The sequence below is a fragment of the Pteropus medius genome, unplaced genomic scaffold (genome assembly GCF_902729225.1).
Source record: "Pteropus medius unplaced genomic scaffold, Ma_sr-lr_union100, whole genome shotgun sequence".
Taxonomy (NCBI): Eukaryota; Metazoa; Chordata; class Mammalia; order Chiroptera; family Pteropodidae; genus Pteropus; species Pteropus medius.
In genome coordinates, this window is record NW_024351733.1 from 2,357,947 (window position 1) to 2,383,884 (window position 25,938).

General features: G+C 35.1%; 1 protein-coding gene across 1 annotated transcript in view; it reads left to right on the forward strand.

Moving 5' to 3' along the window:
• Positions 1-25,938, forward strand: part of DMD (dystrophin) — a 1,897,222-nt gene that overhangs the window by 933,844 nt on the left and 937,440 nt on the right. The gene's annotated exons all lie outside the window — the stretch shown is intronic.

The window sequence follows — 25,938 nt, forward strand, 5'->3', positions numbered from 1 at the left end:
AAATTAAGTCTCAAACACTAGCAATCTATTGGAATTTCATTTTCTCCTATTTTACTCATCACATCTATATTTCTTTATATGAATTATGGACATGTTAGACTGATTAAGTCATTCTCTATTTTAAGAGGGAAGAATGCTTTTCATGACATTAAAAAGAATTAGATTTTCTTTAATTAGCCACTTTTAATTTTGGTGGAGTAACATTGATAACATGAATATTATACTTAAAATAGCATTTGGTCATATTATTATTAGGTGATTATCAAATGTATGAATGATAAAAATAAATTTAAAAATATATAACATCTTAAATATAAGTCTATGTATATGTATTTCAAGCAAATATATAGACACATATTTGTCCATTTATACATAATATCTTATATAGTAACTATTGAATATGAGTTATATTCACATATTTTCTTTCCTTTTCATCTCTTTGATAAAATTGGTTATTGCTTTTCTATAAATGCAGCAAAGCTCACAAAGAGAATTCTTAGTGCAATTTCACTGAAACTCACTATTATACTCTTTCAACCAAGTGAGAATAAGTGTGTGACTTAATGATCCTTTTAATTCTAGTCACTAGCATTAGACAAAGACAATAAAAATAAAATTAGAACAGAAGCACTAAAAGAAGAAGGATTAGTAAGTTCAAAATAAAGGATATGATACTTTTATTTATTGTTGAGAAGACATTAGTGCTCCAGAAAAAAATGCCTTATCATAGTGTATGGTCGCAATAAAAAAAAACTATTATTATGCTATTTCTTTACCCTAAAACTTTGCTTCTCTGATTATGTTTTAATTTTACTAACCTCGATATATGTAATCACAATATATGAAGTATTTCAAAGGCTCTATGATGGTTAATCAAATGAAAATATATCACAGATTAGCTGATCATTATAAAATATTTATTAATTTTGGGAAAAGTAGATCAAGGTTTCATAGTTATTATTATATTATTATATTTATTTATTTATCAAATGAGCTTTGACTGTTTACCAATATGACTAGTTTTATGTGTAGGTAGATATAGATGTAAATCACCTCTTGATTTTATTCTAATCTTATTTTAAAGGATAATAGGTGTAAATACAGTTTAATGGAGTATATCAGTTAGGGTCCAGTAAGGAAAAGAGCTGCTTTAGTATAATATAGTGGTTGCCAACTACGGGTGATTCTGTCACTCAGGGGATAGTTGGCGATGTCTGGAGACATTTTTGGTTGTCACAACAGCAAAGGTGTTACTGGCATTTAATAGGTAGAAGCAGAGATGTTGCTAAACACTGTCCAAGGCACAGAACAGTCTCACCCAGCAGATAATGATCTGTGTCACAATATCAGTTGTGATGCGATTGAGAACCCTGGTCTGGTACGAGAAATTTAACATGAAGTATTAGTTACAAAAATGTGGACACAGTTAAAAAGTCCAACAAGGGATAGTGAAGCAGCCCAGAGATTAGGATTTGTGGCAACTACTACCTCTAGGGTTTTAGGAACAAGGGAGTAGGGAGTGTTACCAGGACTCATGAGCCAAACCAGCTGAGCTATAGCTGGGTTCAGGACAGAGTCTGCTGATTGGGAGTTGGAACCAAGGAGGGAGACTCTTTCCAGTGCACACTGGAACCACCGGAAATATGCAACCCCTGCTGGAGTCACCACCAGAAGCAGAGAGAAATGGAAATAAATGTTCGTGTTTTCTCTTCCTTCCACCTATCAACCTCTCATCAGTGTTTCCCATTGACCAAACCCAGTAGGAAGCCACTTATAAGAATCTGGGGAAATGTAGGTTACAAGAGACATAGGAGGAATGGATCTGAGAGCAAACAGGAAAATTACCAGCACAAGAAATAGGAGACATAAAATTTCTAATTTTATTATCCTAGCATCCATGGTGTTCTCACGCCCTTATTTTTTCTCTTGGGGGAATATGAAAATATATCAAAAGTAAAAGGAGTAGTAGAATTATAATATGCATACCAGTGGATACAGCCCACTACCAATTCTCAGGTGGAAACTAGGGGAAAAGAGGAAGTACTTGCTAAAGTAGACATTGTGGGGAAAATCATTAAGAAAAATCTTATCACACATATTGAAATTAAATCCTTGGTTAATGACTTTTCCTTCCTATGTTTCTTTTAAAATTGAGAAGATAATATGTAAAATTTTTTCTTTGTCCTCATTATATTGATGTCAAAAACAATGAATGTACACATTCTAAGGAAAAAAAGATGAGTGGAAACAAACAACAAAAAAAAACAATGATATGAATAAGTATTATAACATTCTTATCTCAATTAAAAATGAAAATGACACACATTTTTTCTCCAAATTAAAATTAGGTAACTGAAGTAGTGAAACTTTCTCTTCCATGGCAACTGTAGAGAAGGGGCAGATGGCATCAGATTGTGGACAGATGGACACATGGAGAGGCCACATTGATAGTTATTGTTAAAAATTTACTTCCAGTGTCACCCAAACCTCCTACAGCATTTTGTTTTCATATTGTCAATATTTTCTTGGTTCACCAGCGTCACCTTATAAATGGATGCATAGAAACCTCTGTTATGAATTTACATTTCTCAGTCATTATTTTAGGAAATCGTTATAGATGTTTGACTTAACCAAGGTGATGGAAGCCAGCTTGAGATTAGAGCAATATATTGTTATGTAAACCACGGTTAAGACCTTAACTCTATATGATTCATCATATGGAGAACAGTGTCTATGTCCCTGATCCCAGTCTAAATGTCTTGCAGAAATCAGTGACAAGAATGAGAATGGTTCCAAGAAAATTATCACAGCTAATGGTTAAACAGTGCAGCGTGCTTATTCTCTTACTAGCAGGCCAATGTTCATTTTTAAAATAATGGTTGTTAATTAAGCAAAGTTACCTTGGGAATCCCTGAGTTTCATTAGCATACAGCACGGTTATTAACAGATAGAAGATAAGCCAGGATAAATAAAAATATTTAATAAAGAAACCAATTGGCTCCATGAAGCTATGAAACCCATGCACTTAAGGTGTTAAAGAGTCAAGATAGAAGTGATGTGAATAGGTGATGAATTAAGGAAAAAAAAAAAAAACTACCGCCTTTATTGCCTTTCTTTGGTTCTCACAGTAAGCTGTTTATTGGAAGACTAAAAGAACTCTTTGTTCTTCCAGACCTCAAGGGACAATTCCATAATACAAAATACATGTGGTGATGAGCAATATTTATGATACAAGCTTATATAGATCAATTAACTGCCCTTGTCTAGGAAGGAATTTCTAAACAAGGCCCTAAAATCATGAACTATACTGGAACCCATTCATACCTTTCATTTTTAAAAATTCCGTGTCACCTTTAGAGATGTGATCTCATAGTCTGTACTGCCTTGATAAAGATTCTGTAATTCTTGGTACCATGACCAGTTATGAATTTGTTCACTAGTCTAGTACATTTTAGAGCATAAGTATACTTAATTCTGCACAATTCATATATAGGGGCTAAAAGAGGATAAATTCATCCAATATAACCAAGGACCAATCAACTCAAAGCAGAGGTGAATTTTGCATAGGAAGTCTATTTGAGTCATGAGCTAGGTAAAGCAGAGTTGAAAAAGAAAAAAAAGAAAGGAAGGAGTGGGGTTATACAGTCAGAAGAGCTACAACTTGGGGAAATTTGGCAAGGAATGAGTATATTTTGTGTAGTTTATGTGGGCCTGATAATTTTTGAAAATTATTTGTAAGACCAAGCTAAGTGGCACTAGCATATTCACACATGAGTAAACATCAAGGGGAGACTTAATAGTTCAAGGAGGTGATAAAGAGGAGAAGGACCAATTATTTGCACTAGCCATCAAAGGTAGAAAAATAATCAGCTTGAGCTTCACAGAAAATTTAGGTTAAATATTAAGCAACAGTTTGTTATATATTTCAACTGCTTTCTTCAAGTCATTTACATACTTTCCTATTTTCTCTCAGGGGATTTAGGTTTGCATGTTGTTGTTGTTGTTGTTGTTGTTTTTAACCATAAATGGTCAAGGCTTGATGTCAGTCTGTTAAAGTTATTTCAGAGATTATTAAAACTTCCTAAACTCTTTCAAAAGGAAGGTTGGTGATTCTCAACATTCAGTGCTAGAGGAGGAGGATAAGAATCCAATGGCAGGGCTAAAAGCAAGATGTCAGTGTATATGGGGCTGGGGGAGGTAGGGCACAAATAGGTAGGGTCATTGCCCAGAATTTCAGAGATCAAAATGTTATGTTAATCTAGGGTTGGGAGGATTTATAGCAGGCATAAGCAATCTAGCTTGAGAGCCTGGGAATCAGGAAAGGCATCTTGGCCGGAAATGAGCTAATGGCTCCTTGAGAGAAGTGGTTCATCAGGGTAGACCAGGAGATCATGCTCATGAATAGCATTTATAGGGCTCCTCATATCTTCATCATTGGGCCAGCAGGATCTTCAGTGATGCAGGCACCAGCCTGCAGGTAGGACCCACTTACTAAAGTCAAACAGTGCTGCAGTGGGCAGCCCACGCTTATCTTGTACAAATGAGTTTTCCTCCCCTTTAATGAAAATATCTATTTAATAAAATGTCTTTTACTAAATATGGACTCAAAAATTTCAACCAAAGAAAAATATGCAAGATGAATTATATTTTTAAATTTCACTAATGCTCCTCCCACTAGTGAGTGAGGGGGGATAGAGATGAGAGATCTTTTAGCAATCCTGTGATTGGAGAATGAGAAGGGAAAAAGGAGAAGATGAAAAGAAAACATCTTAGAGGGATAGATTCTCAGGTATTAAAGGCCTCTTGCCTGTCCTTTAATAAATCTCTCTCCAGTTTTGGATCATTATACTTACTTAATATTTACTTACCAGACATAGACTGAGCACTAACATCATACCAGGGACTCTTAGGCTGTTGGGTTATCAAGATGTGTAAAACATCATTCATAACTTACAGAGCTCAGACTAATTAAAAGAGCCACAATAGGATATAATGTTATGGAACTCTAGCTATGTGCTAAATACTTATCTCCTTTAATACTCAAAACAATCCTGGAAGGTAGTCTTCATTATTATTTCCAAGTTACAGTTGAGGAAAGGCTTCAAGAAATTAAGAAACTGGACCAAGGTCACAAAGGCAGTAAGTGTCAGAGTGAGGGTTTGATTCCACGGTGTGCTAGGTTTTACTGCCCACACTTTCATCCACACAGGGCATTGCTTTTCATGTGTAAGTGTATTAAACTCCCTTCAAATTTAAACACTTGAACTTTTTCTAGCATGCAGAATCAGACCAGCATTATTTATATAATATTTCAGCTCATTTATAGATGCAGTATTATTTTGCAGACTAACCTATGAAATTTGACCATGTTGGATTCCTCTGGTAAGGAACAGGCTTGATTCCAAGGAATATGGTATGCCTGAATGCACAGGTAGGGGTGAAGTAAACTCAGCCAGAAAGGTTAGAGACCATCTAGCAGATCATTAAACAGCTGCCTTTTAAATGTGCAGAACACAACCTTTGTGTAAGCTAGGGACTGCCTGTATCGATTCTTCCCAGGGAAGTTACTTATTTTTATACATGTGTGCTGTGTTCTATTCATAATACAGTTCGACATGGTAACACTCAAGTGCATTAGAAAAAGGAAAACAGCTGCTGCTAATAATGCTATTTGGTTTTGTTTGTATCGTGGAAGCAGTAAGAACATGTTTTCTTTCTCTTTTCCCAGGTATTTTTTTTTTTAATAGTGTCAAGGAATGTGAGTAATTTTGTTAGAGTGGAAAGTGAAGACCAAGACTTTCCTGTTAAACCATTCTTTCTTTATGACCGTTCCTTCTGGTAGTTTTACCTGTCCACTGATTTATTCACTTATCAAATATTTATTTACTATCTACTATGTGCCAGGTACTGCTTTAGGTACAGAGATAACATTAAAAAAAAAAAAAACAGACAAAGCTCCTCTATTTAAGGATCTCATATATTATGGGGAAGTCAAAAAAATTATAAAATAAATTGGTAACATGCCGAATGCTAGTATTAACAAGAAAGCTAAAGCAGTTAAGGGGGATAGAGAAAATATAACAGGAAATTGCTGTTTTATAGATAGCAGACTGGGAAGACCTCTATGAGGAAATAGCAAATGCAAAGTCTTAAGGAATAGCATGTGTATGTGGTATTTTTTAATCTTTTTATTTTGAAATAAATGGAGCTCATAGGATGTTGCAAAAATAGAGAGGTCACTCAGCTTCTCTTACTGGTTACATCTTACATAACAATATGCAAAAACCTGAAAATTGGTTACATCTTACATAACAATATGCAAAACCTGAAAATTGACATTGGTGCAGTTTACAGGCCTTATTCACATCTCTCCAGCTTTTACATGCACTCATTTGTGTGTATTCTATGTAACTTTATACCATGTATAGAATCATGTAAACACCACCACCACTAACATGATATAGAATAGTTCCATCATCACAGAGGACCTATCCAATCCTTTATAGTCACATCTATCCAGACGCCTCATCCCTATCCCTAATCCCTGGCAACCACTAATCAGTTTTCTATCTATATAATTTTGTCTCTTCCATGAATTTATATAAGTGGAATCATCATTTAGGGAAAGAAATGAGACAAATTGACTCAGGCTTTGATAGATCACTCTAGCTACTGAGTGAGGAACAGACAGCTAATGAGGAAGCAAGGAGGGCATTGCAATAATTCAAGTGAAAAATAATGGTAGTTTTAAGCCAGAATGTTTGTAGTGGAGGTAATGAAAAGTAGATCAACTCTGGATATCTTCAGAAGGTAGCACTACCAGATTTTTCTGATAAATGTGATGTAATGTGTGAAAGAGAGGAGTCCATGATGACTCTAAGTTGGACGGGATAGAGAGAAGGGAGAAAATGATAGAAGGATCAGGTTAGATGATAGAGGGGTGGAAGTAGAAGCAAGAGTTTGCTTTTGTACTTGTTTGAAAGCTTGTTAGACATCACATTAAAGTAAAAAAAGAAAAAAGAAAAAAAACAAGTGTCATTGGACATAAGTCTGGGATTCAGGGAAGAAATATGGATTGAATATTTGAAGATGCATGTTTTGGAGTCATCTGTGTGGGGATACTATTCAAAAGTATGCTTCCTTGGAGTGCATGGCTGTTTAGGCAGGATCTTCGTGACAGTACTTGTTGCTTCATATACATGGCAGTCTTTAAAATGACTTGGAACTGTAGTATAAAAGCTGTCACTTGACTGTGCTGTTTCTGGTGATCCAACTTCATTGATCAGTATGGAAAAGGCACATCTCTGAGAGTTCTAGATATAGCAAGAATATTAAGATGTGCCACTCTTTCTCCATTTTCATGATTGTAGGAGAGCTTGAGTGCTTAATGGCAGAAAACTCTGGTCACAATCTCACTCTTCCATGTGGAAGCTGAAGAATATCACTGATTTACATTGAGCAATGTCTCCTGTTAGGAGAATAGAGGCAATGGGATCACATGGACTAAAGTTCTCCTCCATTCTCTTGCTGATCTCTCTTTTTACATTTTGTATTTCTTTTTGAAGGCTCTCATTCAATTGGGTTTTCAATCCTGACTTGATAATGTTCTAACTCTATGACCTTGGCAAGTTATTTACTTCACTTGGCCTCATCTTTAAATGGATGGTTCGATAACATCTTCAGTCCTAACATTCAATGGTTCTGAGAACTGGGACCCACTTTCTGTCTTATCTTTATAACCCTCTCTTTGCTTTTTGGTTTGCCTTTTACATACTTGAGAGAATATAATGGGCTTCTCAATTTGATTAACTCATCTGTTCAAAAATATTAATGACTATTGCGACAGGTAAATTTGTGCTTTTATAGGGGTTTTTAATAGCCTGAAAGAAACTAATATTTATTGAGAGACAAGTAAATGCCAGGTACTGTATACATTTTATTGTATTTAATCCTCCAAATAACTCTGCAAAGCAGATGTCGTTATTATTGTCATTGCTGTTATGTAAATGAAGGAACCTATTTAAAAAAATAAAAAACAAGGTCCACAACTGATGAGTATTGAAGGCGGGATTTGAACCTTCGTCTGGTTTTTCTAGAGCCACAATTCTCCCATTAGAACATCCTATCATCCAAATGGGTGATGTGGGCCTCCTAGATATAATGTCCTGTGGTGGAAGGAGTCACATATCAGCAAAAAAGGCTGAATGGCACAGCCTAGTTCCATCTCAGCGCAAGGCTGGCTTCTCCTGAGGAAGTCCTCCTGAATCTCTGTTTCTTCAGGGAATCTTCCAGAGCCCATAGTCTAGGATCTCCCCCAAATGATATGAGGCTCTGAGGAGTGACACCCAGCCATTTGGAAGTCAGACTCCTTCTGAACTAAATTCAGTGTTTTTACAATTATAAAGGAACAGAGTCAGGGACATGATGGCTTTATATTTAGACACAGTGGTCACTTTTTTTTATAATGATCCCAGCCTAGTATATCACAAGCAGTCAAAGCAACACAGAATAGCTAAAGTAAAACTGAAAACTCATTGCCCACTGACCTTCACTATTTGTGCACATAGGAAGCGAGAATAAAACATGCATGAAACAGGCTCACTAGATTTGCAGAGCTCTTAACATTAAGTCTGTATGAGTTCTGATAAGGCATAGACTATTATTAAAAAGACAGAGATTCCAAATACTTAGAATTTATTGTTTTCCTTTTCAGTCACCAAAGGACAATCCTCTGCATATGTTAGCAAATAATAGTACGGATCTTATCATCTCTAATATTAAAGTTTAAATTTGCAAGCTGTATATCTCATATTATTCATTTTAAAAACCAATATTGATTGGTATCTTGTAGTACAACTTGTACCATTGGTCAAGTTCCAATACAGCAAATATCATTGCAATGAAAATTCTATGAAAGTATATCAACAAAACCTTTCATATTTGAGTCATCAGCCCGATAGCGTAAAGTAATTCCGAGTAAAGCATGCTAGGAGATTCTCAACAATTATTTGTCTTGGCCAACAAAACTTGACTGCATTAAAAACATAGTGATCAGTGTAGGATTGTTTTTAAATCAAGCTTGAGAGGCCAAATCAAAATTGGTATGCAATAAATGTTTGTTGAGTGAATGTCGAATGGGGAGATTCATCTCATCTACCCTAAGCAGTGTTGAATTCTCAGCTCCTAGGTCAATGCCTGGCGTATAGATATTGAAGGAATAAATGGACACAGAGCAAATTTCTTTTCTGAAATGCAAATTCAATCATGCCACTTTCCTGCTTAAAATCATTTAATAGTTTCCCATAGTCTCCACAATATTATTTTGAGCAATACTTCTCAAATTTTTATGTGTATAAAAATCACCCAGGGAGCCTTTTAATAAGCAGATTCTCATTCAATAGGTCTGGGGTGGGGTCTGAGATTCTGCATTTCCAACAGATGCCCAGATTATAGCTGATCTGCAGACCACACCTTGAGTAGCTATGACATAAGCTGCTTAACATGACATGAAAGCCTGTTTTTTCAACAATTGGACGCAGGTCTCACTATTGCCCCCAAATGGACTTTTGCTCCAATTGCATATTTCCCTGAAAATGCTATAGTCTTGCGGTATCTCTCTGGGATGCTGGGCTTTCCTAATTCTGGACCTCCCTTCCTCAAGTTTTAGCTCAGGCATTGCATCCACCAAAAGATTTTCCCTTTTCCCATGGTCTGGGTTAATATCACGCTCATTTGCTTCCAGTTTAGTTTTGGGGCATAAACCTATCGTATACCTTATTGCAGTCAGTGACAGTACAAGTGATGCCATCAAAATCCCTGGGCAAGATGAAAGGGGCTAGGGGACTTGTTGTGGACATAGGTTTGGATTACACTTAAATCGTATATTTATTTGGGATGACCAAAAGAGGAACTGAAGTCTCTCAATCTACCTCTTGACACCACTGCTTATCTCCTTCTAACATGTGTTTGATCCACATGTGTGTTTCTTCCATATGTGGAATGCTGGTTCTCCTATTATCACCAATACAACTCATTCACAAGACAGAGTTGAGTTTATTTCTTACCACCTTGACAGAGCTTTGGAGTGTTTCATAGGAAGAAAGGTGAGGTTGGATTTTATTGAGGATTTGCAGTTTGGTTCAAGATGGGTGTTTCGGTGTAGGGGCACAGTCATGGTTGGATAGAGATCATGACATTACAACTTAGGTTTGGTTGAACCAGTACAGCAAGAATTTTGAGATAAGAGGTTTAGAAAGTATTAGGGTATGAACTCTCTATTGATGTTTTCTATCAAAGAGTTGATGGGACTTTGGGGGAAGTTACTGTAATGAATAGTCAAGTTATTTGCCTGGGCAAGAGACCTGAAATAGGAAAGTCGCATTAATGAAGACAATAAAATGGTAAGTCATATTAATGTAGACAGTCAGCCGTGTGAATATAAGGGATAGATCACTTTGGTTGTCAGTGTCCAAGCTGTTTGTGGTAGTAGATGCTTTTGGTTTTCCAATAGATTAAGAGCTTCCTGAGGATGGGACAGTGTTTTTATCATTTCTGAAATCTCTATGTACTGCACAGCATCTGCCATAGAATAAGCATCTGATAATTGTTGGTTGAGTAGATACTGAGGAAAGGCACGCAGTAAATAAAAATGGCAACAGGATACGCACTCACCATCATTTGGAAAAATAAGTTATTTTCCATTGATATTTGCTACTCATTGTGGGATCTACAGATCAGCAGCACCAGTTCTACTTAGGAGCTGATTAGAAATGCAGATTCTCAGTAGCCACCCCAGACCTAATGACTAATTATTGCAGACTTTGCATTATTAAGAATATCCCTAGGCGATTTGTATTACATTAAAGTTTGAGGCATAGTGCTCTAATATCTATTTAATCCTTACCTCCTGATGAGGTATTATTAGTCTCATTCTCAGATGTAAAAGTGGAAGCCAGAAAGTTTAAATAACTTGTACAGGGTCAAACAGCTTGTGGGGAACTGAGCCAGAACCCTCAAGTTTTTTGCCTACATCACACACATCTCAGCTACTGCGCCAGCATGGGATGCAACATAGTAATCCAAGAGTGATAAACACATTCAAAAATCTAAATAATGATATTCACTTTGGAAAGCACATTTCTTTTCAATTCTAATTTCTCTTTCCTTTAAAGTTTTCTGAAGCATAAAAATATGAAGAACAAGTCTGAACAATGCTTAGGTGTGCTTTGATCCTTTTGCCATTCAAGATGTTTGATTTGCATTCTGCAAAGGAGTCTATGATAACCTCTGTGATGCAGACCATGCCATTAGCCAAGAAAGGGCTAATCCACTTTCATTTGAGAGCTGGCTGGCTGTGAGCTGCTCAAAGGCAAAGGATGTCTATTTACATATTATATTGATTATTTATAAATAAAAGGCCCCCATTCTTTATTCTATTGTAAAATCTATAGTTAGGGAGTCAGGAGGAGGATCAAAACTGCATACATTTGCATCTGCCAAGCTGGATAACTATTTCCAGCATTACATAGATGGCACTGAAATAGCACCACAAGTATCAGGCTCTATCAAATTTAATCTGTCCATAAGGCAACTGCCGATGATATTTTAGAGAAGAAAATGTGATTGAAAAGATAGACAATCCAAGTAGCAACTCCTGTAAAATCATATGCCTATTATAGCTGTCTTGAAGGTATAAATATCAAGTGTGTTTCTTCTTCATTTATCATTTATCTGGTCATTTGACAAGTATTTATCGAACACCTGTTATGAGTATAGATACATGCAGTGAGGCTGCAGGTGTAAGTAGGTGTTCCTGAGAATATGCATAGCATCAAGACTCAGAACTAGGAGAAGTGTGTACATAAGCTGAGGATTTCTTCAGGGAATATTTAAAGGTGGAGTAACAGGCACTAAAGAGTACACTAGTCACTTGTGGTACACAAACACTTCAGCACCACTTAGGTTATTAACTTCTTGTTTTATATTGGGTGTACTTAATTACTGTTTATTAAACAAGCTCATCATAATGTGTAGCTTTTGTCATAAACAGCAGAATAAAGCCCACCACATCAGGGATATCATCCACCAAATTAGGTTTGTTTCTCAACTGTCCCAACATGCACACACCTGTGTCTATAGACAGGTGCTTACCAGAGACTGCTTCCAGGTGTGTGTCTGCGCGAAGACCCTGTGATGCCTGGCACTTTGGAACCTTTCCCTCTGGCTTCAGGAGTTAACCCGAGGGCTTCTCTCCAGTATGGGTTTTATTGGAGGACTGTAACATGGGAAAGAATGTACCCGTGAACTCAGAGTTATTAAGAGATTGCTGTAGTAGAAGTAAAACTCTCTCTAGAAATGATATTCCTTTATTTAACCCATTATGCAAGTTTAATATAAGGCTTTGATAAACAACTCCAGAGCATTAGTAAGTATATGTGTGTACATGTATAGCTTATATTAGTTAAATATAAGTTAAATATGAGTTAAAGTCTGCTATTTATCCCTTGATGAGTGGACCATTATAATGAACTAAGGTTATTAGAAACATAAGCAAATAATACATATGGTTTTCGACACACTTTTTAAATACGTCAAGGATTCACTTAAATCATTTTTACTTTCATTACTGTGTGTAAATAATTCAGCAAACTTTTAATTTGAACTTATTATCAATTCAACATTCAATATTTAGCCAAATATTTATTGAGTGTCGATTATGCTCCAGATGCTGGAGCTACTATTTCAAATGACACCCTTGACACCTCTCGTGTGGCTCACAATGAATGATCTACCTCAAGGTAACAGGTCTGTAGTTTATCACAGTGATTTAAAAATTGTTACAGAAAGAAAAAGGGGCCCGTCTTTGTCTAGGCAAACATGTTCTAAGTGCTTCCAGAAACAATCTCCATTGGGGAATGCACGCTGTGCATGGAGTGGAATTGAGTCCAATCCGTGATCCAGCAGAGCTTCAGCCCAGGTTTTCTTTAGAGCCTTTGCTACACACAAAGTTGGCTGATGTGCCATTCAGCATCCCAGCAGCTCTTTCTCTTCACACTAGCAATGGCAAAGCTTTGTGCGGAGGCATTGCTGGCTGCTCTGAACTAAAACCATCCGTGGGGAACGTAAGAGGTTTTTCTGCACACCTTATTAAGGTAGGCAATAGTGTGTGTGTGTGTGTGTGTGTGTGTGTGTGTGTGCACGTGCCTAAAAGCCGGAAGACATCTGTTGAAAGGAAAGTGCTCTTCTGTGGGTCTGGCTGCCTCTGTGTAAGTCTTCTATTCTGATGCAGGAGTGTGTGAGCAGTAGGTGGGAGGAGATGCTTTTGTACTTGGAATGCTGAGGTCCGGATTAAGTGATATTGCACTAGCTAGTTAGAGGCAGAATAAAGGGTTGGGGAACAAAGCATTCAAAATTACATCTTTCCATTATTTCTCTGCTCTCAAGTTAAACCACATCAAGGTAGGGGAAATTAAAAAAAAAAAAAAAACAGCAGTGAGGGCAAGTCCCAAATGTAAGGTTCTTTGAGCAGCTCTGGTTGCCCAGCTCTTGAAGTCTCCTTACAGCCAATTTGTTTGGCTCCTCTGTAGGGGACAAATCATATTTATTCCCCTCTCCTGGAGCATTTCCTTCTTCTATACTCCAATGGGGATCAATAGAGTTTAACAGTAACAGGCGATTATTTTTTCGATGCTTGTGCCCTCTTCTGCTTTTAAAGGTGTTTTTATGAGACTTCTGCTAAGGGAATCTTGGTGCCTGTGCGTTACGGCAGCAATTAACTTTTAGTACTAGTGCTTACGTTAAAATTTCTCTTTTGGCTTTATGAAAGCGGTCATTAAAATTCAGTATGAGTAGCATCAAACTTTATCATAAAAACCTGCTTTGTTTGGAGCACCTTGATTTTTTTTGAACCTTGCCTTCTCACTTTATATATACATTCTGCCTTTCTTAGAATATCAATTTTTTTTGTGCCAAAACATTAAGAAGCACTAGGTTGAACCTTTATATTGTGTTTTATTTGAGCAAAAATACTGTTCTCAAAAGTTTGATTTGTTCAAGTTTTAAGATGTAATTTTTTTTGTAACAAATCAATGGACACTATGACATTGTATACCTTTTTCTTTCAAGTACTTTTCCAATTAACATGGTTAGATGATAAAGTTGGATGATTTATCTTTTATTTATAGTTGAAAAAGTTATTAAGGGAGGTTTTACTTCCAGTAAGAGTTTAGAACAGATAGCAAAAACAAGTAACTGGATTTGGAAGATATCTTTACACTTCTAAATTTTACCTTTATTCACTTAGGTCGTGATTTAATCATTGCAAATGCCTCTGCCTTGAAGTAAATGCGTTATTTACAATGTATGCTGTGTTTTAATAAAAAGGAAACAGTTATGGGCTCTCTGTTGTACATTCGAATGTTGTAAATTATTTTTGCTATATTTATAACCTTTTCTCTCATGAGGTTTACTTTGAAAATGAGGCGTGCTCAATAATAGGCTAACATTCAGCTTCTGTGTTTTAAATTTAAATGCTGTCAATGTTGTTATCACATCTGGAATGTGTGGAGAGAAAAGATACCAAGTTTTATTATTTAGATTAAATTGTAGAATTGCAGATTGATATTTTTCAATGCATTTTCATTATAGTTTCTGCCATGGAGGCAGCGTGAGGGCTTTCAGGAAGATGGAGTGGTGTAATTACCAGGTGCACACGTTCATTAATCCTTCTTGGCTAGAGAAAGCTTCAAGTTCTTCTCCAGTGGCCCATTCGTAAAGCTATAAATATCTAAATTGTGTCAGCCAAGAAGTCACACAGAATGGTGGCTCTTTTTGAGTTCGATTTCATGCACTGTTGCTTTGGTCTTGTGAGGAAAGCTCTGAATTCCTTAGGATAGTCTTGTTCATAAAGTTCCAAAAACAAAATATCAAATCATTGAGGATTTAATTTAAAATACACACCCTTGATTGCAGTAATGTGGATCATAAAATATTTTAGCTTCTTTTTTTTTTTAGAGCTCCTCTTTTTGTCTAATCAAGATTATAGCTAAGATTTTGGAGATTTTTAAAAGGATTTATGGCTTATGGTCCAACAATCTCCATACTACTTCAAATCTGAGTACCCTTGTATATTATCTTCAGTAGTGGAATGTTTGTATTGCATGTGGAGGCTATATAAGATTTGGTCTAAAATAATATTTTACTGTGTTCCTTAAGAGTGGTTAAATAGTTATTAAATATTCTTTAATAAAATAATTCCAAGAAGATATTTTTCTATGCACAAACAATAGAGAAATATAAATTAAAACAAATAAAAAGTATAGTAATACACTCCAGTAATATCTTTCTTCTTATATATTCCCTTCCTCTCAATTGAAATAACTAAACTAATAGGGACATCATCGAGAACCTGTTATTTCTTCAAAATATACCTAGGAACTCATCTAATAAGAATACCTTGACAGTGACTCTTTTCATCGGAAGGATAACATTTAACATACATACGCACAAATATATATATTTTAAAACTCATATTGTTTCCTTTGTGTGCTCTAAAATAAAGGAGAACCAACACATATTTAAAGGGAGTTTACAGAATATGTTTATATTTTACTGGTTTACTTTAAAGGCCCAAAAATGTTATCAAAGTCTTTTTCTAATTCTTTTTTATGTTTGAATGTGATAGAGTCATCGGAAATTCTTTGTAGGAAATTTTGTCTAGAATATTTATTTGAATATATTCTTTTCCCCCTGATGCTGCAATTTCAAAATCTGTGGATTTTTTTTAACTTTTAAAATTACATTAATTAATATGACCTTAAAACAGATGTCCAAGAACACTTTTGTTCTCTGGAGAATATAGTAGCCACACATTTATAGTCAGTAAAAGAAAGGGCAGGTCATACTTCTATTTGAATTTGAGTACAAAAATGTGTGTATATGTGGGTGTGTGTATTGTGGGTGTGTTATTTTAAAAGATAAGTGAAGAGACAAATATAGGATCTAGGAACTTTTGCTTATGGCTTTTACTCTCTAAAAATTCAGCGAAGCCACTGAGCATCTCCTTGCTCAAGATACTTTAGGAACTCTCCAGTGCCATTATCAGATTAAAGATCATTATAGTCATAAGAAGGATAAAACTTGTTAGTGAAAACCAAGTCTTTTTAAAAATAGTTACAACTTTTGCAAAATATGAATGCTATACACATTTACACATCTCTTTCTTTAAAAAAATCATTTTCTAACAGTTACTTAACTTCCATATTGAACGTATTCACAACCCTGAAGGAACATTGCAATGTGCCCATATGTGGTATGCATCTTAAAGAAAATTTTAATGAAATCATAGGGAAAATCCTTCTGCTTTCTTTTCTCTGTCGAATAAGTTAAAGTACTTTAACAATCTGAATTTAACATTGTGTTTAACATTTTTTTGTGTTTGCAAATACACACATACATTTGTGTTCACAACAGCATGTATGGTCACAAGCTAGGGCTGTTTAAGCAGCTCTCTTGAACATATAGGGAAAGATCAACACAGTCTGACAGTGCCTAATTAACAGCCACCCTTTTAAGATGGCAGAGAAAATTAATTAATTATGCACAATTTCTAACCTCAAGAAATTTTCTTTCTGGAGACTAGAAATATTGATATGCTCACAGTAATGAAAAATCAGTGTATCCTTAATAAAATAGAGGAGGAAAAGTAAAACCATACTAGCTCATAAAAAACAACATTGTCCTGTTGGTGAGTGTCTCTGTAATATCTGTAATATCTATTAATAAGGGTCTCCTTATCGGATTTCGAGTGATGTTCAAGAACTACCTTGACTGGAAGTAACCATAGAGTGAGGACTCCCATTGCTAACTCCTGCAGCTTGTGCTTGTGGAAGTGTAGATAATAGAGAGGTATCCTTAGAAAGAGCAGTATTGTTTCATGGCCTGACTATATAACAGTGCCTACAGGAGACTTAAACTACAAAAGGACAGCGGAGGTAACCCCATTGACGATTGTTATTTTGTCATGGAACTCTGACCACACCCCTCACCTCCAGAGACAAAAGAAGGAGGAGTTAGTCTCACTAGTTGGTCCTTAAACTAGTGTATAGCTAGAGACCCGGAGAAGCCCCTAAACCCACTCTTACCCCTGAGGAAATGAGAGTCATTGTATCAGTTTCTTAGCTATTCCTCGTATGCACCTAATTTTAGTGACTGGAGAGAGTATTTTTTTTTTTATTTCTGGTGTAATCAAAATATTGTTTTAAGGAGTCCAGCCTCTCTTCTGCTGTTTTATCTATTCTAAATTAACCTCATTTTTTTTCTAGCTTAAAAAAGTACAATAGTTGTATTACTATTGTACTTGTTTGACTGGAACAAGTCAAATGAGATAGGGTTCCATAAAGATTTAAGATTCTCCCCATCCTGTCCCCTAATGTTAACATTTAGGTAATATGTGCTTCTCCATTCATTTTTATGCAAGTCTAAATTTTCATACAAGAGTGAGGAGGTGCAGCAAGGTTGTTGAGACCCAGCAAAGCTTGCTTTATTTACCCTTCTTCTTAGCTGCTTATCTGTCGCCATTATTCTTACTAGTGTTATCAAGAATTATAGCATCTCACATTTAATGCTGTCCTTTGTTTCTGTCTATTGAGATTCTTGCCTAGCACTATTGTAGTAGTAAAGTTGGTGAGAATGTTGCCTCTTCTATGCTGCTCAAATCCTGAGATAGCATCCTCAACCTCCACAAATGGTGCTAGGTGTCCAAGCATTTCATAGGCTTTGGAGTTAAATATAGCAGTGATATCCTAATTTAGGTTTTATACCACCAACAGCTCTAGTGACAGCAATAGAAAACAATTGGTGATGCAGTGTTTAACTTTTCACGTGCTGTGCACTGTATTAGTCCCTCACCATATTACTTTCCATCCTCCCAACAACAGAGCACCATATACAATTGCCATCATCAATTGAGTGTTGCTGCCTGTCAGTGCCCTAGCTAAGTGCTGTGCACACAATCACCCATTTCATCCTCATGACAGCACTCGATATTATTTTTACTCTCAAATGAAGAAATAAGTCTGTAGGTGATGATGTTACTGCTCCACTTTTATCCTTTCACATCTGTTTGATATTTTCCTGGGGTGCTTTCACTCCCAACAGCCAGCACCTTCATCTGTTTGTTGGAGGGCTACCCTCTGACTGCCAGAGCCCATTGGTCTGTGCAAAGGGAGATCAGAATTAATGTCCCTGTGTGTGGAAAACCCTTAATGACTGCTGGTTGCAGAGACATAAATACTTGAGTGTTTTTGCCTCAAATTAAGAAATTCAGAAGTGTGACCTACAGGGTCATCTGGAACTTTTGTGCCACAAACAGGGTTGGACTCTTTCCTTTCCCAGTCCCACTTTTCTACTCCCTTGATATAACAGGAAATGTGTCCTGTTTTATCACTTTTTCATGGAATCCTATCTCAGAATATCCCTTTAAGAAACCTGATAAAATATTCTCTAAATGTAAAATTTGTTGGTTAAAATGTCCAAACTCTCTTAGTAAGTGGCCAATATGAGACTTACCCAAGTCTTTCCAGGTCCATATTTTTTGTCTTTAAATATTGCAATTTATTTTTCATCCTTTAGCCAACAAATGCCTATCCGTGGTACACCTGTTTTACAGCATATTATATATATAACATAATCACAATTATTATAGTTAGTGAATATATTTGTATACACGAGATGCTATTGACTTCTCTGGGCCACAGTTCCTTCATGTGTAAAATGGGCACACTAATGCTGCCTATGTCAGAGAATAAATATGACAACTAATAAAATAATACATGTAAACTGTTGAGAATCGCATTTGGCAATTACCCATGCTCATTAAATATTACCTGCTTTATGATTATTGATACTTTTCAGGTATCTAATATCAATTATATAATTTTTATTGATGTTACATTAAAAGGTATGATTTCTATGCAAAGAACAAGAAGTATTGCTATAGGCACTGTATTGCTATAGGCAACTTGCACCACAGAAGAAAAGGTAATCAACTGAAGCCTCACTAGATGCCTGACTGCTGGCTCTGTGTATCCCTTTAGCCTTGGCTCATCAAGAGAAAACCTTGGAGACATTTCTGCTAAACTCAGCAGGTCAATTTAACAAATAGGAATAGCATTTTGCTTGAAATGTATTTCGCCATAGCTATCTTTTTATTAATTTCATAATTTGTAGTTTTTAGTAAGAATTAAGCACTCTTTTTAAAAAGTAGTGTATAATCAAATGTATCAATTTGTCACTTTATTATTTTAACCACATCAGAGCAAGTATTCAGCGTGAAGACAGTAGCCAAGTGAACTCTTCTTGTAATACTCAGAAACTATTTTAGCAGTGGTAAAATTGCTGCAATTTATATTCATCAAATTGCATGATTTGACTTATTTTAGAAAAGTTATTAACTTCTGAAGAGAAATCTTCAGAAGCATTCAAATGAGTACAATTTAACACTACTAGTATACATGAAGTTCATTTAAAAATACAGTGCTAGAAAATATATTTAGCTATGGTATTTCTATAAAGATTAATTCCTACTTCATTTTGCAGGAATTTATTTTGTATTTATGAATGTTTATAGACTACCAGCATAAAGAAGAATTATCACACCATCTTTTATAATACTTTTTTTTTTTTAAATCAAAAGGAAGGCATTCTGGAAAAAAATGAAACTTCAGTCTGCAGTGTCGATAAACCACCTCACAAGTCAGCCCTGAATTGGGATAGGCAGGCTCTTACATTTATTTATTCCTGATAAGCTTATTGGAAGCAATTTGAACAATTTCAGGATATTGTCAACTAATAAAGTAAAAATTAACTTAAAAATTTCAAAATATCTTCAACTTTATTCTCTTCATTTTCAGCTTCTTAAAACATTATTGTTTTCTTATTACTAAAGTAATTACAGTCCAGTATAGTAGAAGAAGTAATATCATCTAACATGCATAAATTTGAATAATTTACCTGGATTTACTTACTTAATCTTCTAAATGAACCTGTAAAGTAAATATCACTATTATTTCCATGTTAAAAATGAAGAAGTAGATATACAAGTAAATTAACTAATTTTTTTGAGTCCAAACAGTTAGCAAGTGGCAAAGTGAGAATTCAAACCTAGACAGTAAGATTATAGGGCTAGCTCTGTTATCAGTATGCTACTATGAAAATCTAAGTGTGCTATAAAAATTTGAGCACCAATTGGAAAGCATAATTAACATTTTGGTGTATAGCTTTCTGGCCTTTTCTTTATGCTGGCACATAAGCCATGTATACACACAAACTAAAAAAATCCCTGTTTACTACTTATTTTTCCTGTTAATTTTACAATCTAGTTTATATGCAGCTGTATTATTTTATATTACTTATTTTTCTACAAATCCATGTTTGTCAATTATCAGCTGCATATCTACTTAAGTGGGAGTATGAAGTGATCCTTATTTATATATATAATCAAACGCCCGAATATTTTGTTTAGTCAAGTATATAGTTGATTCACTGCAAATTACATGTATCAAAAATATGATACCTCTAATAGAATAATAATGAAACAGAAATATTTAGAGGTTTATTTTCAAGCAATAACTTTGTCATTCATTAGCTATGTTACCTAAGATAACTCATTAACTCAGTATCTCAAACATCAAAAGAAGGATTATCTAAGACCTATTGCAAAATAATACAAAGCTAGGTTTGTGAGTGGATTGAGCTTGGTGAAATATAGATGAAACAAGAATGGCCCTGAGTTAATAATTGCTAGAGCTGGGTGGTGAGTATATGGAGGTTTATTGTACTATGCTGTCTACTTTTGTATATGTCTAAAAACTCACATTATAAAAAGTTAAGAAGGGTAATAGTTTTTGACTTATTTCATAGACTTATGGAAAAATTAAATAACTTATTTTAAAGCTCAAAAAACCTTATCAGTATGACTAAGATGTTATTTGAAAATTACATATTTTGATTTTTACACTGAAAATAAGATGAATTTAATAGATTATGTTACACATAGGAAATGTAAGTTGCACATAGGGAGAGAAGGAAAGTAAACATTGCATACTTGGTCTGACAACCATTGCTGTGAGTTCACCAAATTTTCCAATTTGTTGTATCATTCTTGCTACATAAAAATAAAATAGATATGTGTGTTCAGTTAAAATAATATAGTGTAATGGAAAGATCTTCTGTTATAGACCTTGATAGGTCAAGATGATGATCATATTGATGATAAAGAAGAACATAATAATAGTAGTGGTAGTTGCCCTAGAAGTTGTAGTAGTAATACTAAAAATAATGTCAGCTACTTTATATTGGGTTATATTGTGCCAGAAACTCTGTTCTGCACCTTTATGCATTGTCTCTTTAATCTTCACGATAATACTCTTAGGTATAAGTACCACCATGATGGGCAAACTGAGGCCCACAGAGTTTGTGCAGCAAGTAAATGTTGGAGCTGGAGCAGACAACCTGCTGTCATTCTTGGTTTCCATTCTTCCTTTGGCTACTTACCAGCTCTAAGACCTTGTGCAATTAAAACACATGTGTTAATTATTGGTCTTCTCATTTCTAAAATGGTACCTAAAACAAATACCTTAAAGCAGTGGTCCCCAATCTTTTTGGCACCCGGGACTGGTGCTCCTATGAGAATCTAATGCCTGATGATCTGAGGTGGAGCTGAGGCAGTGATGCTATCGCTAGGGAGCGACTGCAAATACCAATGAAACTTTGCTTGATCATCCGCCACTCGCCTTCTGCTGTGAGGCCCAGTTCTTAACAGGCCCACGGACCAGTACTGGTCTGTGGTCTGATGGTTGGGGACCCCTGCCTTAAAGGATTATTTTCATGATTATATGTCTTACAGGTGTAAAATATCTATACCTAGATACAAAGAGAGTGCTCAATAACTGATAGCTCTCATAATTAGGCAATATCTAATCTGTGAATTAAAAACTACATGTAAGTATGTGACAGACTGTTAAAGAGCCAAATAACGACTACAATGAAAAATAATTATCACTTCTGGAGCTCTTACTGTGTGCCAAGATAAACTAACTCAATGCTCATAACAGATACTATTATCTCATTTATATATCATAAAACTGAAGGAAGTTATGTAATTTGATAAAGATTATATATGTCACATATCTGTCCTTCTGACTGCTGACTGTCTATCTGTCTATTTGTCTTTCCTCACATCCAGTCTTCCACCCAGTTACTCTTCTCTTCCTCTCCCTCTCCATCTTCGTCTTTTATCTATCTGAATTATAGGACTAAAAAAGAATCTTCAAGTTAACTTTCTCTTGATAAAAGACCACACTGAAAATAAAAAAGCAATGCACATTGTTCTATGCACATATGGAAGGAATGTCCTACATAATGGAGACACACAGTACAAGATGTCAGTAACATGGCAGGTCCCTAAAATTTACAAAGCAATTTCATGTACATTATCTCTTTTGACTCTTACCACAATCTATGGGGATACTATTGTTATTTTTCCTATTTTATAGGTTAGATTTAATGTGGCTTCAACTAAAAATATATTAAATATACTGTGGTTAATAAATATGCTGTTATAACCCTACCAGTAAGTCACAGCAACTGACGAAAGAAATAGGAAAATAATACCTTTGATATTAGTATTAAATTATAATCATATCAATCATTTCAATTTGTTAATTTTAAGAAGGTATAATGTGGGGGCTTCCCTGACATATGTTTGAATTCATTTAGGCATTATAATTAGAAAGTAATCTATATATTATCTAAAATGTGAATGCATTCACATGGAGATAATATAACAGAATAAGAAATAGCTGTATTGTGCTCTTTGCAATTTTTAACATACAGGAAATCACTTTTGTCTTAGTCAATGAAATACAGTGTTTAAAGTGAACTTATTCTTTCTAGAATACCAACACATTTTAACATAGTTCTCTCACAGTGCAACTGAGCAGGAAGCCCTCAGAGCCATTCGCTACTGCAAGGAGCATGCTGTGCTGAACTTAAAACACCTTTCCATTCCACCTCTTTGGAACTGTTTTCTTCTAAGAGACGTTAAATGCCACTAAATTTAGCATCAGTTGGAGGCATACCCAGGGATATTACAGTGAAAGCCCCAATGACTAAATATGTTCTATTCACAGTATTTTTGTGTGTATGTGCCTTATTTATTATGCCTTATATTTTGTGGAAATGGTATTATTATTCACAGTAATAAACCCACTTTCAGCAAAATTCTAACAGTGACTGATTTTCAAATAACTTACACACATGTAGCATGGGTTTGAATATATATCCAATCATAAACCTTTGTTATTTTTATATATCCATCATGTTGTTTGAGCCAGTGAGGATTTTGTTTGCTTTTTCATTTATAATTTTATACTTTTAAAAGAAGATAAATTTCAAAATGTGAATTTTATTTTTGAAAGGCAAGTATATCCTTGCCTGATTGCATATAAATTTAATATAATGAAGATTAAATGTGCTCTTTAGCCATCACAATTTTATTTATCATTCCGTTTCCAGTTTTTTCACCAAAGATTCTAGAGAGTGTGCTCTTTTGATTTTGCCTGTAAGTTTATTATAATATGGTATCATAATAAGATGAATCCCAACTTTCAAATAGCATCCACATATATTACTGCTAAGTACTAGTAATATAAATGAATTAAAAGTGATTTATTTAAATCAGAGTTTAAATTATTTTATCAGAAATGTTACTTTGGGAATGTCTCTATAACAACTTCTGTATAATAAGCATGCTAAGGATTGGTGTGCCTTTACTTTTGGTACTAATTTAATAAGAAATTAATGGGGAATCCAGACCGTTTTCATGATGGCATCCAGAGAGAATCAGCCCATGTTCTAATAGTTTACACATTTCTATTAAAACCTGAGCGAGGATCCACATGAGTGGAATGGAGAAGAGTTCAGCTTTAAAGGTGGCAGATTTGAGATGATTCTATGACAACAAAACTGTGCTGGAGGCAAATCAATTGCAGCATCTTCTATAATTGTGTCACCTAGATTCTGCCTTAGGAATTTCTGGATTTCCAGAAAACATCATGACCTCAAATACTGTTTCTTAGTAGAGAATAGAAGTAAATTTAGAGAATTATTTACCTACAGCCTATAGGACATAAGCAAGTGTTTAAAGTTTATTAGGTATCCAACACAAAGATATTTTCCTGTGTCTTACAATCGTGTTATAAATACAAGGCTTGAGTTACACACAGTAACCAATTAGTGAACATTGGTCTTCAATATCTAGTAGACACTTAAAATATAAGGATATATTTGTGTTTTTAATCATAGTAAGAGAACCTGGCAGCCTATAACACTCCTTTCTCTATGAGAGTAAGCTGTTGTGGAAAAATATGTTATACTGTTATGTTTTTTGGAATTCAGGGTAATACATTCTTGTGCAGTTGTGTATAGTAGTTAGGAAAAGATTCATGTGGGGAGCGGAAACTTCAGCTATGACATGTAATTACATCCAGTATATTTGTATTAAGGTCCTAATACAGGACTGTGTTAGGTACTGAGGCTACAAGTAAATAAAGACATGAATGCAGCCTTTGATTCATGGTTTGGTAGACTTATAAAAGTTGTCTAAGTGTAATGAAGAAAATGGAAAAGATGCTCCAAGCAATGTGGACAAATCCAGAGGCAGGATAGAGGGTGCTATATCTACAGTATAATGAGGAAAAAAAAAACATTTTGAGTGAAGGGTGTTTTGGGGAATGTCAGATAAAATATTAGGCTTAAATACTGAACTAAAACTCAATGATAGACTAGATCACATTGACAATAGATTCTTAAATAATAATAGTGATGGTAATGGTGGTGATGAATATAACTATTCTTTAAGCAAGATGGTTAATATGCACAGTATTAGTCCAACAATCAAGAACAGAGTTTTAGCTTTAATATATCTTTGAGAATACTAAGGCTCAGAAATTAAGTAATTTTTTCAAGGTCACACAGCAAGAAGTGAAAGATCTGAAATTTAGAATCATATCTGTCTGACTTCAAAGACTGTATAACTATTTCTCCTCTTTTCTGTGAAGGTTTCATATCATCATGGAATGAATCAGATTTTCTTTTAACTTAATGCCTTACATTAATGAAGAACATATGATATTCTGTTCATTATTCTTAACCATGATTTTTCTTAATCTTCCCAAATTTTCTGTGAGGTGGATAGTGTAGATAACATCCAAGAAAACTCGAGGGAACTCAGCAAGTGCAAGTAGAAGAACCAAATTTTAAAGCCTTTTGTCAAAATCTCTTTTTCTCAGAGGACAGAAGGGCAGTGAATGTGGATGAGACAGGATGGACTATTATTTCCTATGTATTCTGAGAATATCCAAACAAAAGGAAAGTCAGCAAATCTCCCTTGATGTGGGAAGCTTTAACACAGTCTGCAGGGTGTCTCTCTAGAGCAGACATTCTCCTCTGCAGTCATCTCTCTTCTATACAGTCTCAGTGCATCAAGGAAAAGTCCTACCACATAATCTAGGGCCACACCCTACACCTCTGCCATCCACTAACATTATTCTATAATTCAGCTCCTCATCTCTATTCTCCACAGCATTTATTTTTCTACTTTGTTGTTTTTGTTTGTCTCCAATCATGTAAGCACCATGAAGGAAGGTACCTTGTCAGTTTTTTCATTAGTATATCCCAAGTCTAGCAGCACTAGACATATAGTCAGCCTTCAATGTGTATTTGTGGAAAGAATGAATTAATCAAGGAAGTCTGTCCCGTATTCACTGTATCTTTTGTCTTCATCTCTCTTCTCCTGCATTATCATCCTGCCATTCCAGTCTGTGCAACTTGACCCAAAGGGTTTGATTTGCCAGAAAAGTTTGCAGCTACTGCTTACTA